Here is a 12,470-nt window from a genome sequence, read left to right as displayed (position 1 = left end):
TTCATTCAGCCCTGGGACCAAACCATGGATCCATTTGGTCCCAGTAAATCTCTCCCATTTAATAAATTATGAAATACTCTCTAATCTCTATCTTGCCTCAGTTTCTCTGGCATTATATAACAATATAGTGAAGGGATAAAGAAACTATTTTAAGAAACTGTTACCTTTTTTTTTAACTTCAAATTACATGTCCTTTTAACAACTAAAAGATGTCTTATCTTCTATATTTTGTTATCATTGCCTCTCTGACAGTTTATTATCTGTAATCATTCCCTGACCCTGTTTTATATTTCATTAACTTTTTCTTCCAGTTGTATTTTGCATTTATTTATTCATCCAAAATGACTTTGAGTTTACATTTTAAATTATCTGTTGTCACAAAACTTTCCAGGAGTTATTTATTTGATTTCCTATCCTTTCCTTTTACATCCTCTGTTCTCTTCTATTTTTTGATCTAAGAAATTAACTATCAAATCACAGGGAATTAAATCAAGGTTATCACCTCCATAGGTAGAATTCTATTCCTTCTCCTTCTTTCCAGAGTGGCAAAATCTGTGTTATAATTCAATTTTCAATTTTTGCTCTTTAGCTATATAACCAAAAAGTGATAATAAAAGCCTTGTGAGTTTCTATCAAGACTGATTCATGAGTGACCAATTGGTGGAGAAAGGATATATTAAGTATATGACTTACATACTTTTTAATTTTGTAGAAGTTATGTTTGTAACATCAATGCTCTTCTAAAGAACTATAAGTTCATTTTTTGATTTATTTTTGTTGTGTCTAAGGAGGGATACTAATAAATCAGTCAACAAGCCTTTATTTAGTGCTAAGTAGGAACCAAATTCTGAATTAAGTTTTGGATTACAAAAGAAGGCAAAAATGGGTACCTTCCCTCAAAGAGCTTACATTCTAATGAAGTATTGTAAGTCCATGATCCTTTGAGATATTCACATTAAAAATATAACCAGAATCATAATTTTTTTGCAAATCCACTAGTGGGGGATTGGGAGCTACCAGTGGGGGAAATAAAAAACACAACTTTCTGAATGTTTTTCCTTGAAAAGAGAGGGAGGGAAAAAGTATTTATTAAGTGCTTATTATATGCCAGGCACTGTGCTAAGCATTTTATGAATATAATCTCATTTGAGCCTCACAGTAATCCTGTGATAGAGTTGAAGAAACTGAGGCAGACAGAAATTAAGTGACTTCCCTGGGGTCATACAAGTAATCAGTGTCTGAAACCAAATTTGAACTCCGGTCTTCCTGATTCCAGGCCCAGTTCTCTATCTCCTGCATCACCTGGCAGATTTGGAGGCAAAGTATCAATCAATCACTCTAGTTAAGTCTCTTGATAGAGTTACTACTAGTAGAGGGTTTTTTTTTTTTTTTTGGCCCTGTGGCCATAAGCTGCTTTGTTTTTTCTCTGTTTATACTGACTCAACCAATATTTAGTGGATACCTAGTATTGGGCAAGGTTTTGTGCCGGGTATTTTGGAGGAAGGGCATATGAAAACTGTGTAGTCACTGTTATTGAAAAATTCATCTAGCATGGAAGAAATTATATTCTTACACATTTTGAAAAGTAGAATATATTATCATAAAAGAAATACCAAGTATCATGTGAATTCCAAGTAAGGACTTCCTACAACCAATATCTGGTTCAAGAGGATTATTATAGGTGCTTGTTAAGTGTGCATAAGATCTATATGTCTGATGTAGGTATGCCATGTATTTAAGAACAGGGCCATGAGCCTTTAAATAAGCAATATCTTGATTGCCCCAACAAAGCATGGGATTTTATTCTATTTCTTGGTTCTAAATGTTTGTTGAATTTAATTTAATTTGTTGATTGTTGGTTAGCAATAATAGAAGCTTATTATGGGTAGACTAGGATGCAATATATTGTATTAATTAGTACTATGGTAAAAGGCAGTCTGAGTAAATGAACTGAGATGAAAACTGTAGTTTTAGTAACATTATTTTTCTAATAATCATTTTAATGGTATTCATTGAGTAGAGGTTATACATCAATCAATTAACAAACATTTAGTAATTATCTACTCTGTGCTAGGCATTGTGCTAGGAGTTCAAAATGCAAAGACATAAGTAAGATAGTTTCTACAATCAAGGAGTTTACATTATGTTGGCAATAAATTTATTAAGTGTTTAGCTGTTCACAGGAATAGCACGTTCTCCTATATAGAAATACAGACCATATACAAAATAAGTACACAGTGATTTGGATAAGAAATACTGACAACTAGGGGAATTAAGAAATGCTTCTTGAAGAAAGTATTCCTTAAGCTCAATCTCAAAAGAAGTTAAAGGTTCCCAAAAATAGAGATGAAGAAGATATGAAAAGCTATGGAGGAAAAAAGATGATATGTTACATACCACTAATAGCAAATAGGTCAGTTTGGCTAGTGCACTGGGCAGTGTGTAAGAAGAAATAATGTATGATCAAAGTGGAAACATACATTAGAGACAGATTTTGAAAGTGTGTAAGGTCATATAAAAGAATCTGTCATTTAACATAAACATTGAAACATGTAGGGGAGTAATAAGATCAGACTTGTGCTTGAGGAATTTCAATTTGGCATCTTTTTTGGAGGATGGATTAAAGAAGGGAAAAGAGTAGATGTAGGGAGACCAAGTAGGAAGTATCTTTAATGATGAAGACCTGGACTAGAGTGGTTGTGGTGTGCCCATAGAGAAGGAGTTAAATTTTAGAGATGTATTAACAAGATTTGACAGCTGAATGGTTATGGGTAGTGAGTAAAAATAAAGAACTGAGGATGTTCTGAGGTTATCTGGTGACTGGAAGGGTGATGGTATGTGATGACTGCATTAGCATCCTGGATACCTTAGAATCAGCCAGAGTCAGGATAAGCAAAAGTCCTCGGTCTTTATTATTGGTCTTTAGAGGTAAGATTGAATTGGATGGAAGCAGAATCTCCACTACCTTCCTTCTTCCTTGTCTACTGCCAAAATGACCCTGGCTAGTCTTACTCCACCCCCTCATCCCTCCTACAACACTCTGTATACACCAATTATCAAGCCAGCACAGGATAGTGGGAAGGGCCATTCCCCAAGCACATGCCCATAGAGTATTGTCCAATCAGTAATTAGCCTTAAGTGCTCTAACCAACCTCAGTGCCTCAACATAAGAGCTTCAGCCCTTTACAGTGGTACTCTTACTAGAAGTAACTAAGTTAGACAATAGGATGGATTTTGGGGGAAATAAAGGGAGAACTAAGTGGTACAATGGATTAAGTACTCAATCTGGAATCAGGAAGACGTGAGTTCAGATTCAGTATAAGATATTTACTAGCTCTGTGACTCAGGACAAGTCCATTTGCATTGGAAATTGCAAAGCAATCTAGTATATTTGCCAAGAAATCTCTAAATGGCATTAAAACAACTAAACAATGGCAACAACAACAATAAAAGGAAACGATGAATTATGTTTTAAATGTGTTCAGTTTGAGTTGCTTGGAGTCATACTAATGCATATAGATGCAGGATTAGCACTTGAGAGAGAGGTGAGGACTGAATATATGGATTCAGGGGTCATCTTCATAAAGTTAGTAATTGAATTCATGGAAGTTGATGGGATCACTTAAAGAGAGTCCAGGTTAGGGAGAAAAGGATAAAAGGATAGCTAAAGGTCTTCTAAGGAGACAAAGATATATAAAAAAGAGCCACAACTAAGATGCTACAAAACCCAAGGAGAAAAGTGGCTTGACATTATCTGTGTCTGCTGGGTGCTTCTCTGTAAGATTTCCTCGGTTCATTCCTTTTAATCTGTCATGAAACTTTAGATTTGAGTGGTTTGATTAATGCAGGTTTGAAATAAAATCAGGTCAAGGTCACAGCTGGACAAATTATCTAAACATCTTACTATTTGGTATCCTAGGAGAAATGAGTTCATAGGTTCATTTCAGTTCCAAGATGAAAAGCCACTATTACAAAATCACTGAGTAATTGTAATTACTTTGGAAGTTTTGGCAAATACTGTTGCCAGCAGAGCAAGTGGATTGAATGAAGATCCTCAAAAGAATACTCTGGGCAGTTATAGTAACCAAATGTATGAAGATTGTGCCAATTGTTGAGTTTAGATCATAGAAGTTTCCCTTCAATGTTCTAAAAGGTTTACATGCTATTCCTTTAATCTGCAAAGATTTTACAATCTTGCTTCTTAATGCTTTGCTGACTCTGGAATTATCAATTTAATAGTGGTCCTCCAGTGGTCCAGATTTCAATCTGTTCTTGCTCTCTCAATCTGCCTGACTCTTTTCATGCCCTCCCATGCCTTCCACAGAGCAGTTTCTCAGTACTTTAGGATCTCTTAGTATTGACAGAACAACTGAGAACATAAGCTATTTGATGATTATCTCTGGAAAGATCTAGCTTCTTTAAACCACTTCATCTGTAAATCTTTATTGATGATATATGACAGCCTACTTTGGTCCACAGTAAGCCTCTATTATTGCTAACCAAAATTCAACAAATTCTGGACCATTGAACAAGCATTTAGCTCCACAGATAAAGAAGTCAATTTCTTTATACCTAGGAGAGTATTATGAAGTAGTAGAGAAGATAATACATATATAAAATTATAACATAAAATAGAATATTTTATAAATATATGGCTTATACTCTCATAGGGGAGATAAACCAGGAACAGAAAAATGCTACTTGATTCAATGAATCCTAGTTCATGGATCCACTAGTCCAATACCCCTTTGTTTTATATAAGGACTTGAAACCTTAACAAGTGAAGCCACACAAGCAGTGAGAAGCAAAACTGGAATTTAAACTAGACCCTTAACTTCATATTCTTTTGCCACTAAATCCACTCTGCTTTACTTAATGTTGGCATCATTTGGACATAAAATGGTGTTTCACCCTTTCCCATTTTACTCAGTTTTTGAGAACCAAGATCCAATATCCAAAGGAAAGAAAATTTTCTGGTCGTAAACAATTAGTTGAGTGTCTAATATGTGAAAGAAAGCTAGCCAAAATCTATACTTTGCCTCCAGAAGCCTATAGTTTAGTTATGACACATACATAAACACATCAATACAAAACCAACAGATAGTATCACAAAAATGGCTCTGGTTTTTTTCTTTTAGGTGAAAAAAATCTTTGTAAGAGATTGTCACTAGTACCCTTGATTTAACTCCTAAAGGAGTAGTGAGAGAAAGGAAGCTGTTCCTTCCCTATCCCCATTATTCTGATAAAATTTTGGCATTAGAACCTTGGCCAGACAGCCAGAAGAAAGAGATAGATTATCTATGGTCTTGTAGTGATTGAGGTAGTCCCAATTAAAATAATTGCTTCTGTTGTGAACTATCTTTAGCTATACACTCTCTGCTACCCATAAAATTTTTTACATGAAACTTGAACTAAACTTTGAAGCTGGGGATAAGTGCTAAAATAATGTGTAGAGGATGCCTCAAATTTCAAGGACATCATTTCCAAACAATATAACTAAAGTCATTAGGCCTCCTCCTAATATTACTGGATTCTATTTCCTGTAGTGCAAAAAGACATTAATTTGATGTTAAGAACTTATATGAGGTCATGGTTTAATACTCTTTCTTTTAAACTTCTAACATAATTCATACTGATGTGGTACTTTAAGTATTTAGGTGTTTTTTAATAACAATCTTATAAGGTAATGTTCAAGCACTATTATCTCCATTTTGCACTAAAAAACCAAAAAGCCTCTGCAAGGTTAAAGTGACTTCCCTAATGTTATACAGTGTCAAAATTGAGATTTAAACAAAGTCTCCTGACTTTAAGTTGAATGCTAATTTGCTAGTGTTTTTAGAAAATTAATTTATTTAAGTCTAAGGTGGGTTGAATGCTCTTGAAAAAGCAAATACTTGGTATGGCATTTTATATAAAAATGGTTTTCTGTTCTTGGCCTGTGATCCAGTTGCTTTCTTCCCTGAATATATACTGTTGCTCTGTTTCTTAAAACCATGAAATTAAAATGTCAGGAACCATTATTGTAATAATTAAAGAAATCAGCTAAAGAGATTTCTGGTTCTTAATTTCTAAGATGGATATTGTTAAGGATGGCTCTGTGGGTGCACAACTTCATTCCTTTTTCTTCACCTTTATCTAGAAATGAATGTTTTTATGTTTATGTGTATATATGTACATATATTTTCATCTTTTAATTACCTATATTAATGAAAATATGTAGGGATACAAATACTTCATTTTTATTTCATTTTAAGTATCCCTTCCAAGGATAGAGATCACTATCACTTTATAACTTAGCAAATGATCTTTGCAAATTGTTATAGCAACTCAAAATGTATTAATACTGTTTTTTAGACATTACCAGGCACATATCCAAAGTCTTATCAATCTTGTAGGACCTACTACAAGGTCCTATTTTTTATTTGTAATTTAGTAATTTGTAAATTTGTAAATTTATTTGTAATAATCTAAAATAATGGATAATGCAAGTCATTTCAATAGGCTTTGGGGTATTATATGGTTCTCTTATACCAGATTTTCTTTATAACAACACATAAAATTACTGTAGTTTTATGTTTTCATTCATTCAAAGATTTGGGCTGTCCAGATAGTAATTTTCACTCTTGCTACATGATCATATCACCTCCTTTTCTGGTCATATAAATTCCTAGAAGGTCCCTTTATGTGACTTTTTACCTGTGCTTTTCTATGGAATTAATAGTATTTTATTTTCTTAAGTAAGATTCCCCAGTTCAGGGATCAGGTTTAGCCATGAGGCCCTGAGCTATCATTAGTTCAAGTCTAACAATGTCTCACCTGAACTGGGCAAATAAACTGCAGTCAGTGTTTATATTAATTAAGTAAAAGAATTTATTTTGATTCATTTGTTCCTTCTGTTGGGAGTGATTGTTAAAATATAATGATTATAAGAAAGCAAACACTTCATTGTCTTTTCTTCCTCTGGTAGGCACTGATAGAGCCACAGAAATTTTTAGAGGTGAAAAAGACTTTAGAAGTCAACAAATATTTATTAATCATATTTATCACAAAACTATGTACCAGGGACTGTGTAAGTGCTGGGAATATAAAGACAGGCAAAAATTCAGTTATGTACCCTTAAGGAGCATACATGCTAACTGGGGAGAAAACATGTAAACAAATGGGTAACTAAACGATAAAAGGGGGTGATGGAGTCAAGGTCCTTTGCAAAAAAAAAAAAAAAAAAAAAAAACAGGAAAAAAAGAAAAACAACAAAACCAATACAGCTGAACTCCTGTCCACAACTCCTCCAAAATGAATAGAATGAATCCTAAAGAGTAAAGCCAGAAAAAGTTACAATGAGTTCTTTGTCCAAATCAGTATAGCAAAATAGAAAAATCTATTGATATTGGAGGACTGGGTTGGGGCAGGAGGACAAAACCACTGCAATGCAGAGGCTGAGTATCAGAGGTCTCATATCCATACTGGAGCATAGCTTGGGAGGTGTTGACTACAGTTATGTTGTCCATTACCCAGTTCTGAGTCACAGATCTAAGGTAGGCTGAGAAGGGGACCTGAACATGGGGATGACATTTCTGGGAGGTTATGCTGAGAAAACAGGAATTTAAAAGTAAGCAACACCTATTTGGCTCAGATTCCCTGAGAAGAGTGGAATCTCAGGTTTAAAGTGAAGAAGGGGATTTGAAAGAATAATCAAGCAAACAAACAAAAAACCCTGCCCTTCCCTCCCACCCCGCATAATAAGCTGTTATGGTAGCAGGGATACTCAAGGTAAATTCAGAAGAGAATAACTCCCTAACAACTACCAGTTAAACATCAGGAAGAGATAAGAGGTTTTTATTTGTTCATTTTACAAATGAAATTGCCAAAGGAAAAAAATGGGAGAAAATATGAGATATAGAAGAAAGAATTGGAAAGGGAATTAACAGCTTGGCACAAAAGGAAAAAATCCTATCCAAGTAACACATGTCCTGAAATCAGAATGGACTAAATCAAAGCCAATGATTCCATGATTCCATGAGAAATATTAAAACAAAGTCAAAAGGCTGAAAAAATAGAAGATATGTAAAGTTTCTCATAGCAAAAACAATTGCCCCAAATAACAGATTGAGAAGGAAAAATTTAAGAATTGAAGTATCTGAATGATATGTGTTAAAAAAAAAAAAAAAAAAAAAAAAAAAGCCTAGAATCATGTTTCAAAAAATCATGTAAGAAAACTTTCCAGAGGAGCAGCTAAATGTGCAATAGAGAGAATACGGGCCCTGAAATAAGAAGATGATCTCAAATCTAGCCTCAGACACGTAATACTTCCTGTGAGCTGGGTAAATCACTTAATCCCAATTGCCTCAGGGGGAAAAAAAAAAGAAGAAAAGAAAGAAAGAAAACTTTGCAGATCTCTTAGAACCGGGAGGGCAAAATAGAAATAGAAAGAACACACCAGTCACTTCCTGAAAGAAACCACCAAATGAAAACTTCTGGAACATTATAGCCAGAACTTTATAATCAAAGAAAAAATACTTCAAGCAGCCAGAATTCAAGTACTAATGAGCCAAACAATCACACATGATCAAATATGACATAGTTTCCACTATAAAGTACTGGAAAACTAGGAATATAATCTTCTAGAAGGCAAAGAATATATTCCTAGTTTTCCAGTACTTTATAGTGGAAACTATGTCAGGGTCAAAAATAACTTGAGTATAATTAAGTATAATAATTAATATATACTATAAGATTAAGTATAATATTATGGGGGAAGGGATAGATTTTTAATGAAAAAAAGAGGACTTCCAAGAATTCCTGATAAAAACAAAAACAAAAATACAAACAAAAACAAAACCCAGAAGGAACTGTATAGAAACATAAAATGGTGACTATAAATGAACATTGATGATAAACTAAACTAGTATAAACTGCTTACATTTTAATAGAGGAAGATGATTTTGTGTCTCTCTGAGTATTATCATCATTATGAGTCATTGAGGCAGTCTAAACAAACATGTTCCAGGAGTGGTTTTATTTTGTCTTGATCTTAAAAGAAAAACAGAAAGATAGAGGGAAAGAGATATCCTTGGAGGACAGGGAAGGAAAAGAAAGGTTAGGAAAAGTGCTCTTATATAATTAAGGTATACAAGTAGACATCTACCAAGTGAAAAGGACATGGGGGGAGGGGGGGGCAGCTGACACTTTAACCTCATTCTTAACTGAACTGTTTAAAGAAAGGAAGAATACGCATTGACATATATAGTTGGGTAGACAAATACATTTCATTCAACAAGAAACAGGAGGGAAAGGGGAGAAGCAAGGAAGGGAACAAGAAGAGTACATTGAGAAAGGGATCATGTTCTAAGTAATATTTTACTTTTTTATACATCTTTAGATGTATAATATATTTTATATATTACAGCTGAAATTCTTTTGAGGTAGGACCCATAAATCTAGGGAAATGGATGAACAAATATATATGTGTGTGTGTGTGTGTGTGTGTGTGTGTGTGTGATGAAATACTATTGTAACTGATGATGAAGGGGATGATTATAGTGAAACCTGGAAATACTTGTATATCTGATACCAAATGAAGTGAACAGAGCCATTTACATAACAATATGGTAAAGGCAAATAACAATTTAAGAATTTGGAACCTTATTATAATGACTAACCATGATTCCACAGGACTGATGAAGAAACATGTGACCAACCTCTTGATTGAGAGATGAAAGACTCATTGCAGAATGAGACAATATTTTTTAGATGGCCAATATGAAGTTTGTTTTGATTAACTATACATATTTGTAATGGGAACCTTTTAATTCCCAAGTTCAGTGGGTTAAGAAGGTAGACTTTTGCTGATTTAAAAAAATAAAATCAAAGTTGGAAGGCAATCTGAGAGGAGAAGGCATTAGGACATGGGGTGAGGTGGTTAGGGAGATGTGCAAAGACCTCTTTGAATGAATATGATTTTAACTGAATCTTGAACAAGGAAATTAAGAGGCAGAGGGCAGGGGGCAAAGAATTCTAGATGTAAAAGACAGAAAGTACCAAGTCAAGGAGAAGAGAAGTGTGTTGTTTTGTTTTATTGCAACTGCAAATTCATTGTTGCTGAAATATAGTAAATATACAGAAGTACAAGAAGATTGAAAGTTGGGAGAAAAGTCATGAAGAACTTTTTTTATTTATTCATTCAAAACAATTTTTTTTTTACATTCTTTAAGAGTTTTGAATTCTAGGTTCTCTCCCTTATCCCAACCCACAATTAAGAAACCACATGTGAAGTATGCAAGACATTTCCATAAAAATCAAATTGTGAAAGAAAATATAGATCTCCCTGACTAATGGAAATAAAAACCCTCAAGAAAAATTAAGTTAAAAAAGAAAGAGGGGGGGGGGGTAAGGAGAGTGACAGAGAAAGAAGGCTTCAATCTGTTTAGACACAATCAGTTTCTTTTCTGGATATGGATAGTATTTTTCATTTTAAGTCCTTCAGAGTAGTCATGGATGATTGTATTACTGAGAATAGCAAAGTCATTTACAGCTGGTTATTCCAGACATTGCTATTACTTTGTATACACTAAATTTCACTGTGTTCATGGAGGACTTTCCAAGTTGCGCCCCCCTCCCTCCCCCCCCAGCATCCTGTTCATCATTTCCCAGAGAACGAGAATATCCCATCACAATAACAAGTTTATTGAGCCATTCCCCAACTGATAGGGATCCCCTCAATTTACTTTTTTTTTTTTTTGCCCTGAGAGCAGCTATGAAAATATATATATTACTTCTAGGTCATTTTTCTTTTTTTGTTTTTCCTAATCTCTTTTGGTATTCATGCCTAGTAGTGGTGTTGTTAGGACAAAGGATGTGCATGAATTTACAGTCCTCTGAGCACAGATCATATCTTTTGATCATTTATCAACTGGAGCATGGCTCTTTTTTTTTTTTAAATAAATTTGACTATGAAGAACTTTAAAAGTCAAACAAAGGAATTTATATTTAATTCTGGAAATAATATGGTGACACTAGAATTCATGGTGAGAGGAGGTGGGAATGGAGAAGTTGACATCATCAAGCCTTCAATTTAGAAAAATCACCTTGGCAGATGAATAGATGATTGGAAAGGGAGAGAAGATGCAGGGAGTTGGGTTAGAAGCTTATTATGGTAGTGCATGTCAGAGGTGATAAGTATCAGAACTAGAATTGTGCTTTTGTGAATGAAGTGGAAGTATTTAAGAGATGCTGGTAAAGTAGATTTGGCAATATTTGGCAACAGATTATGTATTTAGGGAGTATGATGGCATCTTTACCAACAATAGGAAAGAGAAGGTTCGGGGAAGGGCTTATTTTGGATCTGCTAAATTTCAAGGGAGAAATAATTATCCTATAATTCAATTTCTTCATTTTATAGATGAGAAAACCGAGGCCCAATGAAGTTAAATGACTTTTCCCTGGGGTTACACAGTTTTTCAGTGACAGAGCCAGGATTAAAATCTAGTCTTCCTAACATAATCCAGGGCTGGCTCTCCTAAAATATGTCACAGATTACTTAGAATGGTACTATTTTCCAAATAATAAAGTTAATTTCAGTAATTGACTTGAGATTTTCTTATTTCCATATCCAATCACCATAGAATGTAATAAATGAAACACAGGGCTTCAGGAACATGGAGAAGTTATATTGCCTACTGATTTTCATTAAGATTTCCTGAAAGCCCTGTTAAGACATATGAAAGCCTCTGCTAAGGCAATGGGAATTGGGAAGGAGAGAAAAAAACAGTTGTCTTCGTATGCATATTATTTATGTATTCTTAATAAGACTATTTTTGAATATTTTTTCTTAGTAGTATTTTATCTGGCTTAATACATTAGGAATTCTCATTCACTAAGACCATATAATATGAAGGATATAGTTACATAATACTAAAAAAATAGAGAAAACAAGAGCCAACAATATCTGTTAAACCAGTTTGTTGAGTACTGATGTCTGATTTAGTCTTACCCTTATCTTTCAGGAAAGATTGTCTTGTTTAAAACTAAAAATATGAAAATTAGTTACTTCTGCTCCTTTTGTCTCCTCCTACTCTTCCCAATTAACTTATCAGAAATTATACAAATTTCTAGTGTAAACTTAACTCTTCTGGGCCCAGTATAGATTACATCCTTTAAGTACATTCTAAAAGTAAATCACAATAAAAAGACAATGTGCCAATTTGCTAGATAATCTGTAAGTTCTGTAAAATAAATTTCTCTTGTATTTTTATTTATTTATTTTGAGGTTGAGTTTCTCAGGATACTCTTTAGTCATTCACACAAGTTAAATAAAACTCACTTTACAGCTTGAACTTCTGAATATCAATGGACTTAAGTACTGTTATTATAAAATAAAATTTAAAAATCAGATTCTGCAAAAGCTGGCATTCTATGTTTCTAATCAGGTGATAGTCATAGCATCATAGATTTAAAGCTGGAAGCTCTTTCTG

This window comes from Antechinus flavipes, chromosome 3 (assembly GCF_016432865.1).
Source record: "Antechinus flavipes isolate AdamAnt ecotype Samford, QLD, Australia chromosome 3, AdamAnt_v2, whole genome shotgun sequence".
Classification (NCBI taxonomy): domain Eukaryota; kingdom Metazoa; phylum Chordata; class Mammalia; order Dasyuromorphia; family Dasyuridae; genus Antechinus; species Antechinus flavipes.
The sequence above is the reverse complement of the archived record's forward strand: the minus strand, read 5'-3'. Positions refer to the sequence as shown.